The 17,411-nt window shown below is 45.6% G+C and overlaps 1 protein-coding gene and 1 long non-coding RNA gene across 2 annotated transcripts in view; both read right to left on the bottom strand.

Annotated features, from left to right (window-relative positions):
• The window catches only part of Luc7l3 (LUC7 like 3 pre-mRNA splicing factor), a 335,229-nt gene that overhangs the window by 201,912 nt on the left and 115,906 nt on the right, over positions 1–17,411 (bottom strand). The window lies entirely within an intron of this gene.
• On the bottom strand, positions 11,057–13,969 carry LOC143442696 (uncharacterized). The gene is made up of 4 exons (XR_013111093.1): positions 13,882–13,969; positions 12,989–13,188; positions 11,522–11,740; positions 11,057–11,261 (listed from the first exon to the last, which is right to left on the bottom strand). It is a non-coding gene; the product is annotated as an uncharacterized LOC143442696 (long non-coding RNA).

The following is a 17,411-nucleotide window of genomic DNA, read 5'->3' as shown; positions in this document are numbered from 1 at the left end:
GACAAGGATGTAAATTGTGAGGTGGAAAAGTAAGTATCTTGGTTTGGTGCTTCTGTAACAGAGACTGCAGATTAGGAAATGTCTTTCTTACAGTTCCTCAGGCTGGGACGTCATACCAGGGATCCTTATTTCTCTGTCATCACATGATGTGGGTGGAGGAGCAAGGGACAACAGTTTGGACGTACCTTCTTGTTTCTTTGGGTTTTGTTTGTTTGATTGGTTTGTTTTGTTTTGTTTTTCGAGACAGGGTTTCTCTGTGTAGTTCTGGCTGTCCTGGAATTCACTCTGTAGACCAGGCTAGCCTTGAACTCAGAAATCCGCCTGCCTCTGCCTCTCAAGTGCTGGGATTAAAGGCATGTGCCACCACTGCCCGGCGTTTCTTTGTTTTTTTAAAATCTGAGAATGGAAGCCAGGCCTCTCACATGCTAGGCAATCACTCTACCACTGAGCTGTGTTCACAGATGGTTTTACGTTTTTTCTTTTTTTTTTTTTTTAGGCTTATTTTATGCATATGAATGTTCGACTTCATGTATATATGTGAACTATGTGCATACCTGATGCCTGTGGAGGTCAGAAGACAACATTAGATCCCCTTACAGTTACAGATGGTTGTGAGCCACCATGTGGGTGCTGGGAATTGAACCTGGGTCCTTTGGAAGGGCAGCCAGTGCTGTTAATCACTGAGCCATCTTCCCAGCCACAAAGAATTGTTTTCTTGTGTTTTTTACTTTGAAAGAGTGGGCTAGCTTGAACTCACTCTATAACCCAGATGGGCCTTAAATTGTCATCCTCCTGCCTCAGCCTCCTGTGTATTAGGATTTCGTTCAGGTTTGCTCCATGAGGCTCTTTTACTACAAGGAACCAATCTTACACAATGGTAACCATCCCTCTAGGCTTAGGCCCTGTAACCCAGAACTCTGGAAGCAGAGGCAGCTGTTCAAGGTCATCCTCAGGTACATAGTGAGGCTAGCCTGAGCTAGAGACCCTGTCTTAAAGAGAAAAAAAAAAATTAACTAAACAAACAAAAAAGTTTTAAATAAACAAAACCACCTAGGAATTTACATTGGAATCAGAAGAACCAGGCCAGAAATTAAGAGGGTAATTCAGACTTCTAGATCCAGTTTGAAGGTTCAAAGCTGAAGCAAGGAGACTTCTGACCTTTGAGGACAGAGGAGGTGAAGAGATGCCTCATGTCATGGGATCCATACCTGTACAGTGTGGTCCCCATCACAGCTGGCGATGACATGCCAGCCAGGCATCCAGTAGAAGCCTACAGCAGAGCTGCTCAGCTCAGCAACCTTGTCAGTATCATGGCTGAGAGACAATGTGTAACCAGGTGTGGGGAAGGAGAGTAGTGTCCTATCGACAGAGACCTATCTGATAAACACTGAGAGCATTCATCCTGGGGGTGTGAGACTAAAATAAGTTCCAAGACAGCTTAATGACCCATCCCAGCCTTCTCCCGGGTGTGAGTCACCAGCATTGTATTTACCCTGATCAGCCTTCAGTGCTCTGGCGCCCACGACAAAGCCATCGAGATACCACATGGGCTGTGCTGCTTCCGGATAAAGCTTTGGGTCTTTACCGAGAGGAAGATAACACTAGCCAGCCTCATCAATCATTCCCAGGCAGGCTGCACTCTTCCCTCATTTCTTGCATTCAGGGTTTGTATAAGCAAGCACTGTGTAGAGGTGAATTTCTCTGTAGTTCTGCAGGGCTCTGTGGCCAGGGTGGATGTGGCCCATCACTGAGGCTACCCGGGCCTGCTCCTACCTACAGTACTGCTTGCTAGAGGAGTCCCACTTTACAGCAGAGTATTAATGAGACTTGATATGAGTGGTCTGGTGCCCAATTCAACTGCAGTCCTATCAGAAATGGAAATGGGAAAACAAGCAGGGCTGTGATTCCAGCTATTCAGGAGGTTGAAGTAGGAGGATTGTAAATTCAAGGTCACCCTGGTCTGAAAATCAAGTTCCAGGACAGCCAGGGTTACAACATAATGAGACACTATCTCAAAACAAAAACAACACAGAAACAGAAAACAAAAGCCAGCCAAACAAAGGAACAGGAGAGCTGGCCAGACTCGAACTCGGGCTTTGAATTTCCATTCTGGGTCCACTGTGCAGAAGCTGTGTGAAACCAACTGGTCCTTCAATCTCTTGGAGACTGTCCTTCACTGCTGATTAGTGGCGACCTATCAGTTGCTGCTCTTCTGGAGACTGGTTGACATTTTGAGAGCTTAGGGTGTGCTCTGGGGACTGTTCAAAGACCATTGCATATCCGTGTCACCTTCAGTGTTAGTGGTAAGGCAAGGGACACGTGCTGTTATTATGAACACCTCGCTCAATCCCAGACTGGAGAACAGTGACGTGGGGGAGCTAAAGGGCTTGCCTGTAGTCGCACACAGCTACAGAGCCCGGATTTGGACCTGGGAGACTGACCTGTGTAATCCATGCTTCACTGGATTCTTTTCTGGTTTTGTTTGTTTGCTTGCTGCAGCACTAGGTTGGAGCCAGCTCCCTGGGAACACTAGGCAAGGCTGTGTGTACCTCCTGGTCCTTGGAGTTCAGGTTTCCAATTACTCCAGGTAGCACACAGAACACTGGCGCATGGGACGTGCTCCATGGTTGTTGGTGTTTGACTCAATGTTTGCCTTAACCAGGCATGGTAAACACACCTGTTACCCCAGCACTTTGGCACCCGAGGCATGAGGAGAGCAAAGCAAGCTCAACGCTAGCTTGGGTTGCACCTTAAGTTCCAGAATAGTGTGGAATAGATATTAAGATCTTGTCTTTTTTTTAAAGTACCCCGGTGGTGGTAGTGGTACACGCCTTTACTCCCAGCACTCAGGAGGCAGACTCAAGCAGATCTCTGAGTTCCAGGCTGTCTTGAAAAGCCAAAGGTGTGCCAGGCAGTGGTGGTGCACGCCTTTAATCCCAGCACATGGGAGGCAGAGGCAGGTGGATTTCTGAGTTCGAGGCCAGCCTGGTCTACAGAGTGAGTTCCAGGACAGCCAGGGCTACCCAGAGTAAACCCTGTCTCGAAAAAACAAACAAACAAGAAAAGGTGGTGGGGGGTGGGGGTGGAGGTGGGGGTGGGGGTGAGGGAGAGACACAGAGTCACAGAGACACAAAGTTAGCTAGAGTCTGGGGAGTGTGTGTGTGTGTGTGTATGTATGTATGAGTGTGTACATGTGAGTACACATGTGAGTGTGTGTGTGTGAGTGCGTGTTTATGCGTGTATGTGTGTGTATGTATGTGTGTGAATGTGTGTGTGAGAGATGTATGAGTTTGTATGAATGTGTGTGTGGGCATGTGTGAGGTGTGTACTTGTGTGTGTATGTGTGAGTGTGCTTGTGTGTGTGCATGTGCATGTGTGTGTATGTGTATGAGAATGTGTGTGTGAAAGAAAGAAGAAACAGAGAGAAAGAGAGACAGAGAGACAGAGAGGAGTTTGTCATTTTTAGTATATTTAGAGAAATATGATACCCAGGGGGAAAAAACAGAAGATTTTACAGAGGTGAAGTATTAATTCAGAAAAGATTCAAGTTGGAAGCCTGCGGGAGGTTGAACCCACAGAAATGGGAGGAAGATAGACCCGCCGGCCAGTGCTAGGCAGCAGGCTCTCCTCCAGGAGTCACATGGACAGTTTAAAGCCTGATAGTGTTGGGAGGAGCCCAGCCAGGCAATCCGTGGAAATCCTTGGTAAGGACTGGGCAATGGGGAGTGGAGACACAGGCAGTGGCCTGCATTTGAAGCAGGAGACTCTGCTTCCCGGTGGATGAGACTGGGGAAGAAGGCACATTGACTAATAGGCCGGCACATCCACAAGCTGATCTAAGAGTCAGCTGCATGGGAAGGAGGTGGAGCTTGACACTAGAAAAATCTCCTTATGTCTTTGTAGATGTAATTGGACCACAGAGCGTGAGGGAGACACTTGGCCCAACCTCAGAATTTAAAGGAGGCCTCCAAACTCAATAATCAAGAAAAATAATATTTTTAAAGATTTATTTTATGTGTATGAGTGTTTTGCCTGCATGTATGTATATGCGCCATATATGTGTCTGGTGCCTGTGTAGGTCACAGAAGGCATCAGATTCCTTGAAACTGGAGTTATAGATGGTTACAAACTATCATACAGGTGCTGGGATCCGAACCTAGGTCCTCTGCAAAAGCAGCAAGTGTTCTTAATTACTAAGCCATCTCTCTAGCCCTTAAAATTTTTGATTTTGAGACAAGATCTTGCTAATTCATCCAGGCTGACCTTGAACTCACACTGTAGCCCCAACTGGTCTCCAACTTCTCTTGCCTCCGCCTCTTGATTAGCTGGAACAACAGGTATAAGGCACAAGGCCTGGCTTGTCTAGGGTTTCATGTACCAGGCTTAGGTGGGCCCTGGAGACAATATTGGGCACACACATGAGGTGGCTCTGTGGACTAGACAAGAGTCATGCATGCCTTAAGAGTTCTCAAATCTCAAATGCAGGACCCATACTCTGAGCCATAAGCAGGCTGGCTGTTCCAGTGGGGCCAGGAAAGAATGCAATAAGCAATTGTTATCAGTAGGAATGAGATCCTGGAAGTGAGATGCCTGTCCGGTTCCAAGTAAAATCAGGCCTTAGCTAGTTAGCTAGAGTCTGGGATGTGTGTATGTGTGGTGTGTGTGTGTGTGTGTGTGTGTGTGTGTGTGTATGAGTGTGTGCATATGCATGTGAGTGTGTGTCATGTTTATGTGTGTGAGTGTGTATGTGTGAATGTGTACATGTGAATGTGTGTGTATCTCTGTGTGTATGTGAATGTGTGCCTGTGTGTGTATGTGAGTGTGTGTGTATCTGTGTGTGTGCATGTGTATGTATGTGAGTGTGTGTACTTGTGTGTATCTGTGTGTATGTATGTATGTGTGTGTGAGTGTGTGTGTGAGATGTATATGAGTGTGTGAATGTGTGTGTGTATCTGTGTGTGTGCATGTGGATGTGAGGTGTGTGCTTTTGTGTGTATGTGTGCTTGTGCATGTGTATATGTGTGAGTGTGCTTGTGTGTGTGAGTGTGTGAGTGTGTGTATGTGGGATGTGTATGAGAGTATGTGTGTGAATGTGCATGAGTGTGTATCTGTGTGTGTGCATGTGTATGTGAGTGTGTGTGCCTGTGTGTGTGTATGTGTGTGCATGTGTGTATATATGTGAGTGTGTATGTGAGTGTGTGAATGTGTGTGTGTGTTTCTCCCCCACAAAGGTTAACAGAAGCAATGGGTCAGGCTGGCGGCAGCTGGTGGGAATGGGACTTCTGACACAATGACAGAGTCTGGGACAGAGACTCCTTCAACCATGGGCAAGAAGCACTGTCCTGAGCTTCCATTTGTGACAGTGACTAATCTCATGATATGGCATTATCACATGTGAATGGCTTGGGGCAGGTCAGGCAGGGAGGGACATCTGGAGTACAAGTGAGATACACATATCAGGAAGTTGGGATGGGGAGGAGGTGATTGTTGGCAGAGATGGAGGGCAGGGCTCTGCTCAAAGGGCATTCGAGCCAGCACTGCTGGTGATGGTGAGGAGGGCATTAGTTTGGCAGCTAGGGTCTGGCCTTCAGGAACCAGGTTCTGACTTCTCATGAAAGAAGTGAGCAGAGTGAAACTTGATGTCTTATTACTATCCCCCCATAAGTCTGTGGCCCAATGTCATCAACATCTTTCTAATGTCTTATACCTATTTATTATTTATTTACTTATTTTGTGTGCATGTGTGCATGTGTGCATACAGGCCTGGTTAAAGTCACACACCGCCACTGGCTGGCAACATCTGAACTTTCTGTCTCCAGTTTGACCTTTGGCTACATCTTGTCTTCTCACCTGCCTTTCAATGTATCCCTTGTTCCACCCCCTCCCTTATCCCTTCACAATGATTCCAGTTTCCAAGCACCTGCACAGGATGTTAGGAATTATAGCCACAGTGACTGGGTCTAAGTACTTCTTCTCTGGCCCTGTGGGAGACAGGAAGGGGAAGGCTGGGTTTCAAGTTGAAATACTACCTGTAGACAGTAATGGGCCCCCAGCAAGTTGCTAAATGGATAAAAATACCTAGAAAAGCATGTCTCTTAATGAATAAGCTCTCCGAAGCAGGGCTACATCTCCTGACCATCTTAGGAGCCCTTATTTCCTATGAACCCCTAATTCTCAGTGCTCACCCTCATCTTACTTTCTGGCACCTCAACATCTTGAGGTCCTTTTGCAACTTACAGGTACCTTTGCAAAGGAGGCTTTCCTTCAGGCCACTGGTTGCCATGGTAAAGTGCTGAGATAGGCATCCAGAGAGACATTAAGACAAAAGAGTTGGGGTGCTACATTCCTGGGCACACACACCCAAAGAACTAGAAAGAAAGCAGGCACTGATGTTCTGAGAGCACACTGTGTGGAAGACCTGGGCTAGCTTGGTCTCCAAGTCCCTGGATGCTTTGGTCCCTCTGTGGGCTGGAAATGAAAGCTCACCATGGCAATCCAGGGGGAGTCATTGAACTCTGCCTGATGAAGGAGGCGCAGCATCTCAGTTGATTTGTTTTGATTTTTAAAACCCATTGATAAGGGACTAGAGAGCACAGTGTCTAAGAGCACAGGCTGCTATTGCAGGAGACCTGGGTTCAGTTTCCAGCACCCACGTGGCAGCTCACAACTGTCTGTCACTCCAGTTCCAAAGGATTTGTCTTCTGTTCTCCATGAGCTCTGCACACAAATGGCATACATACAGAGAAGCACACACACACACAGACACACACACACACACAGACACAGACACACACACACACACTAAAAATCGACAAATGAAACACACAGATCTGCTGGTACCCTGTTCCCTGGCCCTCCTCCCGTACTCATCCTGACTAAGACTAGGCTTTTCTGACCTCCTGCCCCCATGACAAGGAAGATTGCCCTGTGTGATGTCATCCCCATCTACTGAGGCTTACTTTGATGGTCCTCAGAGGAATCCAAGTTTATGTAAATGAAAGGGCACATACCCAAGAAAGGGAAAACCAAACTAAAGAAGCACCATTTAAAATATTACTTACATGTATATGATTTTACTTGTAGGAGGTTTTCAAGACCCAGTCTCACCATGTAATTCTGGATGGCCAGGAACTCTATCTAAACCAAGCTGGCCTTGAACCAACAGAGGTCCATCTGCCTTTGCCTCCTGAGTACTGGGATTAAAGGGATGAGCCATATGCCTATCCTTTAATGGAGTTTTTGAGAAACTGCCTGGTGCCAGTAGAGGCCCAAGGAGTATTTAGATCTCCCAGAACTGAAGTTATAGATGGCTTTGAGCCATCATATGAATGCTGGGAATCAAACCTGAGTCCTCTGGAAGAGCAGCCAGTGCTCTTATCCACTGAGCTATCTTTCTCTCCACCCCCTTGCTATTATTAATTTATTTTGGAGACAAACTTTTGGGGAGTTGGCTGTCTCTTTCCTCCTCATGGGTTGCCAGGAATTGAACCCATTAGATTTGTGATGGGCAACTGTACTCATTGAGTTATCTTACCAATGCCTCCTCCAAGTAATTTTTAATGATTTGGTTTAGTATCAGTGATGGAGTTTCCCAAGCTGAGAGACGAGAAAGGATGGTGAAGAGACCAGAGATTTTCAAGATCTGCTCGATTTTACTGCCAATATCACTAACACTGCTAAACCTGCCCATGGAGGCAAGGGATGCCCCCCATGAGGTCTGGCATGTTGTCTTTGGTGACTAGCCAACCTTGTGTTCCTGTGAGGGTTTGCCCTCTGGTCTGGGCCTGATCTTTAGGGTGTTTTCCCAACTTTCCACATGCATTTATGGAGAGAGTCATCACTTTCTTTCCCCCATGGGAAGCTGGAAGGAGACAAGGCAGTCTGGCAGCTAAGGGTTTGGGGGTGGGGTAGGGGAACAGGGGGAGTCCTGAATTCAAAGTCCACATCTGCACCCGAGACCTGGCTGTGCTCCTGACCAGGGCAAACTTCCCTAATATATCTAAGATTATGTTTTCCTGAGTCAGGCGATCTGTCAAGATCACTGAGTCTATGTGTACTTATTAGTTTTAGTTAATTATAAGTGCACGTGTAGAATATGTAATTCACCATATGGAGATGGAGATTGTAGAGAAACATGCCAAGAAAGCTTCCTCTTCCCCGAGCTCACCCTCCCCCGACTGTCTGTCACACATGGCCATCACCATGTGTCCACTGAGCCCCCCAGCTCCCATGCTGCGGACTAGCCATGTGATTCCATGGCTCAAGACAAGGCTGTGAATTCTCATCACATCTCATTCACTTGCCACCAACAAAGGTTTCCTTAATTATTTATTACTGAACCCAGACCCTCGCAGAACTACACCCTGCAGCTGTAGATTCTTGCTATGTTTCCCAGGGTGGCCTTGAACTTGTGATCCTCTTGCCTTAGCCTCTCAAGTAGATTCGATAACAGGAGTGTATTACCATGGCAGGCCAGTTTCATTTAGTTCTAAAAATATCCACTCTCCCCCTGCCCCTTCCTACAAGTGATAAGGAAAGGATGTGGAGACAGTTTGTGTAGACACAAAAGACAATTGTGTATGACAATCCTGAACTCCTGGTTCATGGGTCTTGCAGCCTCTTCAGCTTGACATTAGTGGATAGAGGAGTATTTTTACCACAGACATTGACAAATGCCACAAACCAGGGCTTCTGCCCCCAGATAGTTGTTCAGCACACTGCTGTGTCCTATGAAAAGCATGGTCATACAACCTGGAGGGCAGCTGATATCAGGTATGGTGGCACAGGCCTGTGATCCCAACATTCCAGATGTGGAGACAGGAGGATGGTGAGTTGGAAGCCAGCCTCAGATGCATAGTGAGACCCAACTTTCATGTGGGGTAGGCAGCTAAACAACATCTGGATTGTTTGATTCTTGAGTTGAGGGGACTGGATTTGTCAGCTATGGCCCTGCTAGTGGAGTTAACAGAGCCCTGGGTGAGAGCCTACGGTCAGAATCTGGCAGAAGCAGGGCTTTCCTGCTCCTCTGTCCTGAGCCTGCTGCCTCATACTTCACTCTTAGACATGGTGGCAATAGCAATTCAACATGAACTCTGCCTCCTGGGTTTATAACCCCCTTCACAATGTAAAGTAGCATTGGCCTTATGGTCTTCTAAATGTTTTTTTTTTTTTATTTATTTTTATGTGTATGGATATTTTGCCTGCACATACATCTGTTATGTTATGCATGCAGTACTTGCAGAGGACAGGAAAGGGTTTTGGATTCCTTGGTACTGGAGTTATAGACAGTTGTAAGTTGTTGTGTTGGTGCTGAGAATCAAACCTGGGTCCTCTGGAAGAGCAGCCAGTGCTCTTAACATCTCTCCAGCCCATTTGTGGCATTAAAAAAACCCATAGGAAAAAAATATATTTTAACTTCAGGATGAGTATATATACATATATATACATATACACATATACATATACACATACACATACACATACACATATATATATATATATATATATATATATATTATATATAAGTTCCTGAAGTTTAAATCTGAAAGGGTCTTCCAGCTTCTACTGTGGCCCTTTCACAACCTGAAAACCTTGTTCTTTCATGAAACTCAATCAACCACTTGAGGGTTGGGGTGGGGGTGAGAAGCCACTTAGAGGGGTGGTTACCAGCACTAAGTGTCCCAGATCAATGAATGACATCATGTTGGACCCTCCAGCCCAAGAGACGAGCCTAGATGAGACCAACAAAACTTCCCAAGTGGCCGGTCCGCAGTATCAGGGCTGGACTGCTCGTGATACACATGTTCTCTTAATAGCAGTTCTATAAAGATAACAGACTCCAGTGGAATTGGACCACTTTGCCCTCTACTCTAGAAGTTCCCATTTGTTCCCATTCCTCTCTCCAGACCATCAGGCGGGGTCATAAGTGATCTAGCCTCACAACCCAAGAGCCTAGCACAGAGCTTATAGTCAGGCTGCAAGGAATGCAACTGACTCAGGATCCCAGATTCAATCCTCCCAGAGCAGGACACGAAGCACCCAGGGCAGATAGCCTCTGCAGTTTTGAAATTGTGAAAGATAGAAAACACAGGCAGCAGAGCCAGGAGGCGCTGGCTGAGCCCATGGGAACCTGCTGGCCTGGCCAGACCTGCACCAGCCTTCCACAGCCTTACCTTTAACCCAGCCCCTCTCCATGGCGCTGCAAACTTCAAGGTAAGGTTGGACTCTTGATTGCTACCTGGAATTCCACCACTCAGCAGCCTCTCTTCCAGTGACTTATGGGGCTGAGAAACAGCTCATCTAGGAGAGAACGTGTCTAGCATGCATGGAGCCCAGTTGCTATCTTCAGTACCACAGAAGCTAGGCTTGGTGGTGGAGTCACACGCCTGTCATCCTAGTTCTGGGGAGGCAGCCGGAGGAGGATCCTGAATTCCAGGCTGGCTTGAGCTACATAGAGAGACCATATCACAAAAATGAAATAACAGAGACCAGAGAGGTGTCTTCTTTCTAGGACTCTGGTTCTGCTTTGGAAGGCGGAGCCAGGAAAAGGGGTTCAGTGGGTCACCTTGACTCCCTTTGGCTGGCACTTGGAAATTATCCTTCTCCAGGAGGAAGGGGAGCAGGAAAGAAAGGGTGGAGACGGGTGAGGAATAGGGATAAGATTGCCTGACACTCTTGCCCAGATTCCCCCCTGACCTACAGATTAAAGTTCAACCTTTTTTTTTTTTTTGCTATGCAGGGCCCTTCCCATTGGGTTCACCCATGGTCAGAGCCTTATCTCCACCTTTCACTGCTCTGCCCTGACAACCCTAGCGTTGGGGTTGAGACCTGTAGCTGACTTGTGACAAAACGAAGGCTCCAAGTCTGTAATGGCCGGCTCAACACCACCCCTGTCCATGCGCAATACCCTCCCTGAAAAGCCCGGTTTTTCTCCAGCAACAACTGCTGCCCCTACTGCAGTCAGTCTGGTAAGATAGTAGGACCACTCACTCATTCAGTTGTTCATGCATGCATGCATGCATCCATTCATTCCTGTACTTATTCAGTGAGCACCTGCAGGAGCCAGCAAGTGTTGGTTCCAAAGACCCTACAGGTCAGATTTGTTTATTAAAAGACTCATCCTACCAGGAGGCGGGTGGTGGTGGATACCTTTAATCCCAAGCACTCAGGAGGCAGGGGCAGGTGGATCTCTTGGGTTCAAAGGCTTTGTCTACAGAGTGAGTTCCAGAACAGCCATCCAGGTCTACACAGAAAAACCATATCTAAAAAAAAAAAAAAAAAAAAAAACCCAAGACAAAACAAAATGAAAGAACACCATCCTTCCAGCTGTGGGCTGCAGAATGGATTAGATTCAGGGGTAGAAATGAGGCAGGGAGGCCAGGGGAAGGCTGGGCCTCGGAGTGGTTCAAGGAAAGGGAGCACCTGGCCAGATCCACAGGTGAGGGGGCTAACAGACAAGCCCACTGTAGGTTACAGATAGGGACAAAGAGAGCAAAAGAGGGGATTCTGACTTGGTCCTCACATTTTTGGCTTGAAGACTGTGTCTTTTCCATTAGCAGGAGGCTGCTATCTTCTCGCCCAGAAGGGTAACTCAAACAGGAGGAGCCCTGTAGACAAGGCCTACTGGAGACCCATAGCAGGGGAGAGAACCTGGGAGAGGCCAGGAGAACCTTGCAGAGGGTGGGTTTGCAGGGGCCAGAGATGTTGAATGAAGCCATTGTAGCCATCTGTTCAGAGAATTCTTGAAACAAACAGAAACATTATTTCAAAATACACACAAATCAGATCTCCTCCAAAGTGATAAGTTAATTGCTTGGGGATAGAGCACAGAGGTGGGTGTGACAGTCTGTTTTCACTTATGTAAAAGAGAGAGAATAGTTTGAACCAAAGGAAGCTTTTGGAACCAAACGTTCTTGTAAATGAAGTAAGGCCTCAAATATAAAGATTATATACATAGACAGGTTATATGAAATAATTGAACATAGGGAATACAACACCCTATTTATTTATTTTATGTATTATATTTTATGGTGTGTACATGTGTGTACACCAAATACATGTGTGTAACATGCCATGGCACATCTGTGAAGGTCAGAGGTAAGTTTGTGTTGATCCATTCTCTTACTCTGCCGTGTGAGAACCAGGGATCAAACTTGGGTCATCAGGCTTGGCAGCAAGTGCCTTTATCTCTGAGCCATCTCTCCAGGCTCTTAGCATTTTATTTTTAATTGAAAAGGTAACTGCTCATTGAGAAACACTTAAGTAATGTACAAACAATGGAAGCTGGGCATGGTTGCCCAGGCCTGTAAGCATAGCACTTAAGAACTGAAAGCAGGCCAGGCAGTGGTGGCACACACCTTTAATCCTAGCACTTGGGAGGCAGAGGCAGGTGGGTTTCTGAGTTCGAGGCCAGCCTGGTCTACAGAGTGAGTTCCAGGACAGCCAGGGCTACACAGAGAAACCCTGTCTCAAAACAAACAAACAAACAAACAAGAAAAGAACCAACTGAAAGCAGAAGAGACAGTAATATAAGGTTATTTTCAGCTACATATGGAGTTCCAGGCCAGCCTGGGCTACATGACAGCCCATCTCAAACAACAACAAACCCTACCCCTCATGAAATGCAACTACCTTTTCTCTAAACAACAAACCAAACCATGGGACCATTTTACTTTTTGGTAGCTTTCTTGTCTCCCCAGGGAATTACAGAATTGTTGAAGAATGGATTGAGGTCATAATTAACCCAGGGGTTCCCAAATTGAATAGTTGAGGAGCAAAACTCAGGGGTGCCACAGCTCACAGCTCACAGCTACATGATCTTTTATTGTACACCCTCCCCCCATGGTGCCCCAGTGTAAGGTTGTGTGTACAATTAGGTGTCTTTCTTTCCTGTTTTCTTTACTTTCTCTCTTTTGAAGACAGAATCTTGCAATATCACCCTAAGTAGCTTAGGACAAGATCTGTAGCCCAGGGTGGCCTCAAAACTTGCCTTGCAGCCGGGATCCATAGAAATGAAAAGGAGGGCAGGGTGGAGAGGTGGAGAACTCTGGTATATAGTAACTACTTCTCTGATCTGTAAGGTTCCCACTCATCAACAGTTACAAAGTTTAAGATGTGTCAAAATCCTCCAGCCTGGCCTCTGTCTTAGCAGTAAAAGCATGGGCTGAGCAAAACTCAAGAGCATGCAACCTAGGGAACAAAGAGAAGACACTCAAAAATTGTCCTTTGACCACACACACACCATGGCACAGGACTGCCTACTAAGTTTTTAAAAATTAAGTCATCTGGTGGCCCTCTGTCGGATATTTAAACTGTTCCCGTTTTCTTCGAAATTCTGCATGATTCTGAAGATAATCACCTGGGGAGTGGGGAGGGGGCAGGGAATCTGTCCTTCTACATACCTGTGAGCACATCTTCATTCTCTTACAAAACAGTATAAGTTCCTGCCCCTGCCCCACACACAGGCTCTGTGAAGTCCTGTGGATGAGTCCTTCCCCAGTTCCTTTGGCCAGCACTAGTCATTAGCAGTTTTAAAGAACCAAGTTCTAGCAAACCTGTGTGTTTTCTCTACAGGCTTGCCTACAGCTTAATCTTATGGAGACATTTACTTAACTGGGGGTTCCCTCCTCCCAGATGACTCTAGTCTGTGTCAAGTTGACATAAAACTAGCCAGTACTAAGCAACAACAACAAACAAAACTCTCCAATAGTTTCCCATCTTTTAGGAGCCCAAAAAAAAAAAAAAAAAAAAACAAAAAAAAAACAAAAAAACTCCATTTCCTAATATAGGGCCCTCAGTAATCTGACTTCTGAGCAATGGCTGGCATCCTTACTAGATTCTTACTTCTGAATCCTTCATCCCAAGCCACCCTGGGCCACTTACATTGTCCAAATAGTCTGTGTTCCTCCATTGGATTAGGCAGTGACACAGCAAAGCCACCAACTAGTCAGTATTGATTGACAAGCAAGGCCCTAGAACGCTCATGTGCAAAGGTCAAGAAAAGCAAAAGAAACAAAACAAACAAAACGTCTGTGATCCATCACAGGAGAAAGGACAGTTAAACCAAGAACTAAAGAACACTCTAAGATGCAGAAGCCTGAGACAGAGGAACAACTGGAAGATGGAAATGGCATGAGCCACTGAGTGTGACCAAGGACAGTGTCAATATTTGCTTGACGTTTAAAAGCAATTTCACTTATCTTTGTTCCCTGAGCTGACCCAAATGGAACTTGAGTTTCTGACTTATCTAAGAAGCAAAGATAGAAAACAGGGGGTTGGGGCGGGGGGTGGGGGGGAAGAAGGGAGAGTGAAAAGGCAGAAAGAGGCAGAAAAGGAGAAAATATTATGGCTTACAGAGTGGTTTTCCGGGTACCTCCCCACTTGCCTTTCACATAGCGCCAAAGGCTTGGGCTATTGCAGGAGGACTGAGGCTCCTGGCAGCCACACTGCACCGGGGCAGCCACACCCAGCTAATGCCTAGAAGTGCAACAACGGCTCCAAACACAAACCTTTTTACTTCAGGTTGGTACTTCTCTACTATGCTTCACTGCAACTTAGATGGCAAGGAAGTGGGAGCCCATGGGGACAGCCTATATTGATCCAAGAACAGATGTAAACCCCTGAAAGTCAAGAGAGTTTTCTCAAGTTCATTCTCAGGGAGCGGCATGACAGGTGGCAAAGGTCAGAGAGGAAACGGCCTGACTAAATAGCAGTAGAACTTAAAAAAAAAAAATTTAAAAAATCCACAGTGTGTGTGTGTGTGTGTGTGTGTGTGTGTGTGTGTGTGTGTGTGACACATGTGGCGGTCTCAGGACAAACTGTGGGAGTGAGTCACCCCCTTTCACTCAGTGGATCCCAGCAATTGAAGTTGGATCACCAGGCTCGGCAGCTCACCAGGCTTGAATGGTTTGTGTTTGCTTTTATTTAAAAGCTACATTACTTGCCTTGGTGAGGCAGTGAACAGTTTTAATCCTACCACCCAGGAGGCAGAGGCAGGCAGGTCTCTGTGAGTTCCAGGTCAGTCTGGCCTACATGGTGAATTTGAAGAGGGCAAAGACATCGTAGTGAGACTTCGTCTGAAAACACCAAACCAAAGCAATCAGACAGACAAAGCAACCCCTCATTACTTGATAACCTTTGAGTCAGTCAGAATGCTATAAACAGAGCAGAAACCAACCTTAACAGTTTGAGCACCCAAATCACAGGTTTGTGATGCTTGGGCAAATTCTAGATCAATGTTTATGATTGGGGTCGTGTTCCGTCATGTAATTAGTCTGCGATAGGCAACATTTTCACCAAGTTGAAAAGCAAGCACCATGGTCGCCACAGAAATTCAGAGAAGAGGCAGAGATTTAAAAATTTATACAAACATGGCTCAGTGGGTCACGTGCTTGTTGGGAAAGCCTAACAACTGAGCTCAGTCCCTAAAACTCATGAAAGAAAAGGCTCCACAAAGCTGTCCCTGGCCATTGCGTGTGCACTGAGGCATTCATGCACCCATGCTCACACACAGATACATTGTAGTAGTAATACAGATGATGATGATGATGATGATATAAGTAAATACCTGGAACATTTAAAACTTGCCTAACCTTCATAAACAACAAAACATAAATTAAAACAACAAAAATATAATCATATTAACCAAAAACTTGGAAAAATATTTAATAAAAAAATATTGGCTAGGAATGTATTGAGACTGAATTAGGCCTCAACTGGGAGTGCAAGATGGTATAGTATTTCTGGACAGTGGTCACTCTTATGTGTTAAAAGCCTTGAAAATATCCTCTTGAAGCCGGGCAGTGGTGGCACATGCCTTTAATTCTAGCACTTGGGAGGCAGAGGCAAGCAGATTTCTTAGTTCGAGGCCAGCCTGGTCTACAGAGTGAGTTCTAGGATAGCCAGGGCTACATAGAGAAACCCTGTCTCAGAAAAAATCTATCTATATAGATATAGATATAGATATAGATATAGATATAGATATAGATATAGATATAGATATAGATATAGATATATCTCCTATATCCTCTTGAGTAGAGACTATGGCCCAGGAGCAGAGTGCTGTTCTAACATACACTAAGCTCTGTGTTTAGTCGTTAGTCACAGGGCAGGGGGTAGAGTGAGAAGAAGCAGTTTCCCTTTTGACTAGGTAATTACCCAAGGAAATAATCAGAGCTATAGCTGAAGATTTCTACCTAAAAATGTTTAGTATAGAGTGTCAACACATATCCAACAATGGTTAAACGAGTTCTCGAAAATGCACGAAAGATGATATAGTAGTCGCTCATTTAAAAAAAAAAAAAAAATAGAGTCAGGGAAAACGAGAAGGACCTGACATGGAGTGAACCTCAGGCAGAGGCTGCAGAGAAGACTCCGTGGGTAAGCGCCTGTGTGTGAGCTCGAGGCCCTGAATCCAGGGGATCCCAGCACACAGGGAAAAAAATATTAGGAGTGGCTGTTTGTACACCTGTAACCACAGCATTGTAAGAGGCAGAGACAGGAGGATCACGGGACCATGTTGGCTGCCAACCTAGTTTCATATTCAGTGACAGAGACCATCTCAAAAGAAGGCAGAGAGTGACAGAGAAGAACACTCGATGTCCTCTGGCTGCTGTGTTTGTGTGTGGGTTCTCTCTAACACAGAGAAATGGAACAGGATGTTCCACGTGGTCATCACTGTGCGAAGAAAGATAAGTTTCTTCTCACACTTTTATTTGTAGTTTTTGAGACAGGGTCCTCTTTGGTTAGTTCAGGATGATCTTGAATCTGTTAGGTGACCCGAACTGGGTTTCAATTTGTGATCCTCCAGCCTAAGCTTCCAATCACGCATAACTCTACCTAGTTCCACCCTCCCCCCCCCCACCCAAACCCCATATGACGATCCAAATTTCTGTGATACAAATTTCCTAAAACAAAGATTTCTGGGTTTGAGACCCCAGTTTTTTAGTTGTTGTTGTTTTTGGTTTTTGTTGTTTTGTTTTTTCGTTTTGTTTTACAAATTTATTATTCAATGGAAATCTTCAAGCCATGTCTTATGTGGAGGTCAAAGGACAACTTTGTGGAATTGCTTCTCTCTTTCACCTCGATGTGAGTTCCAGGGACACAACTCAGGTCATCAGACTTGCATGGCAAGCACCTGCAGCCACAGAACCACCTCACCCACCCAGATACTTTCTACTTGATCATTTAAGAATTGAGTTCAGGTTTTCTTTTTCTTTCTTTCTTTTTTTTTCTTTTTCTTTTTTTTTTTTTTTAAAAAAAAAAAGGTTACTGGTGGTGATAATTTTGTTTGGTTTTTTTTGTGGTTTGCTCACTTGACCCGTGCTGAGTAGAGTTTGTTTCGCTGTGAGTTGCAGAACACTTCAGGAGGTTTAAAGAGTGAAGCAGACCTAGACGGTTACTAGCACTGCTCG

The sequence above is a fragment of the Arvicanthis niloticus genome, chromosome 6 (assembly GCF_011762505.2).
Source record: "Arvicanthis niloticus isolate mArvNil1 chromosome 6, mArvNil1.pat.X, whole genome shotgun sequence".
NCBI classification, from domain to species: Eukaryota; Metazoa; Chordata; class Mammalia; order Rodentia; family Muridae; genus Arvicanthis; species Arvicanthis niloticus.
Note: the sequence above shows the minus strand (reverse complement) of the source record. Positions and strands in the feature narration are given on the sequence as shown.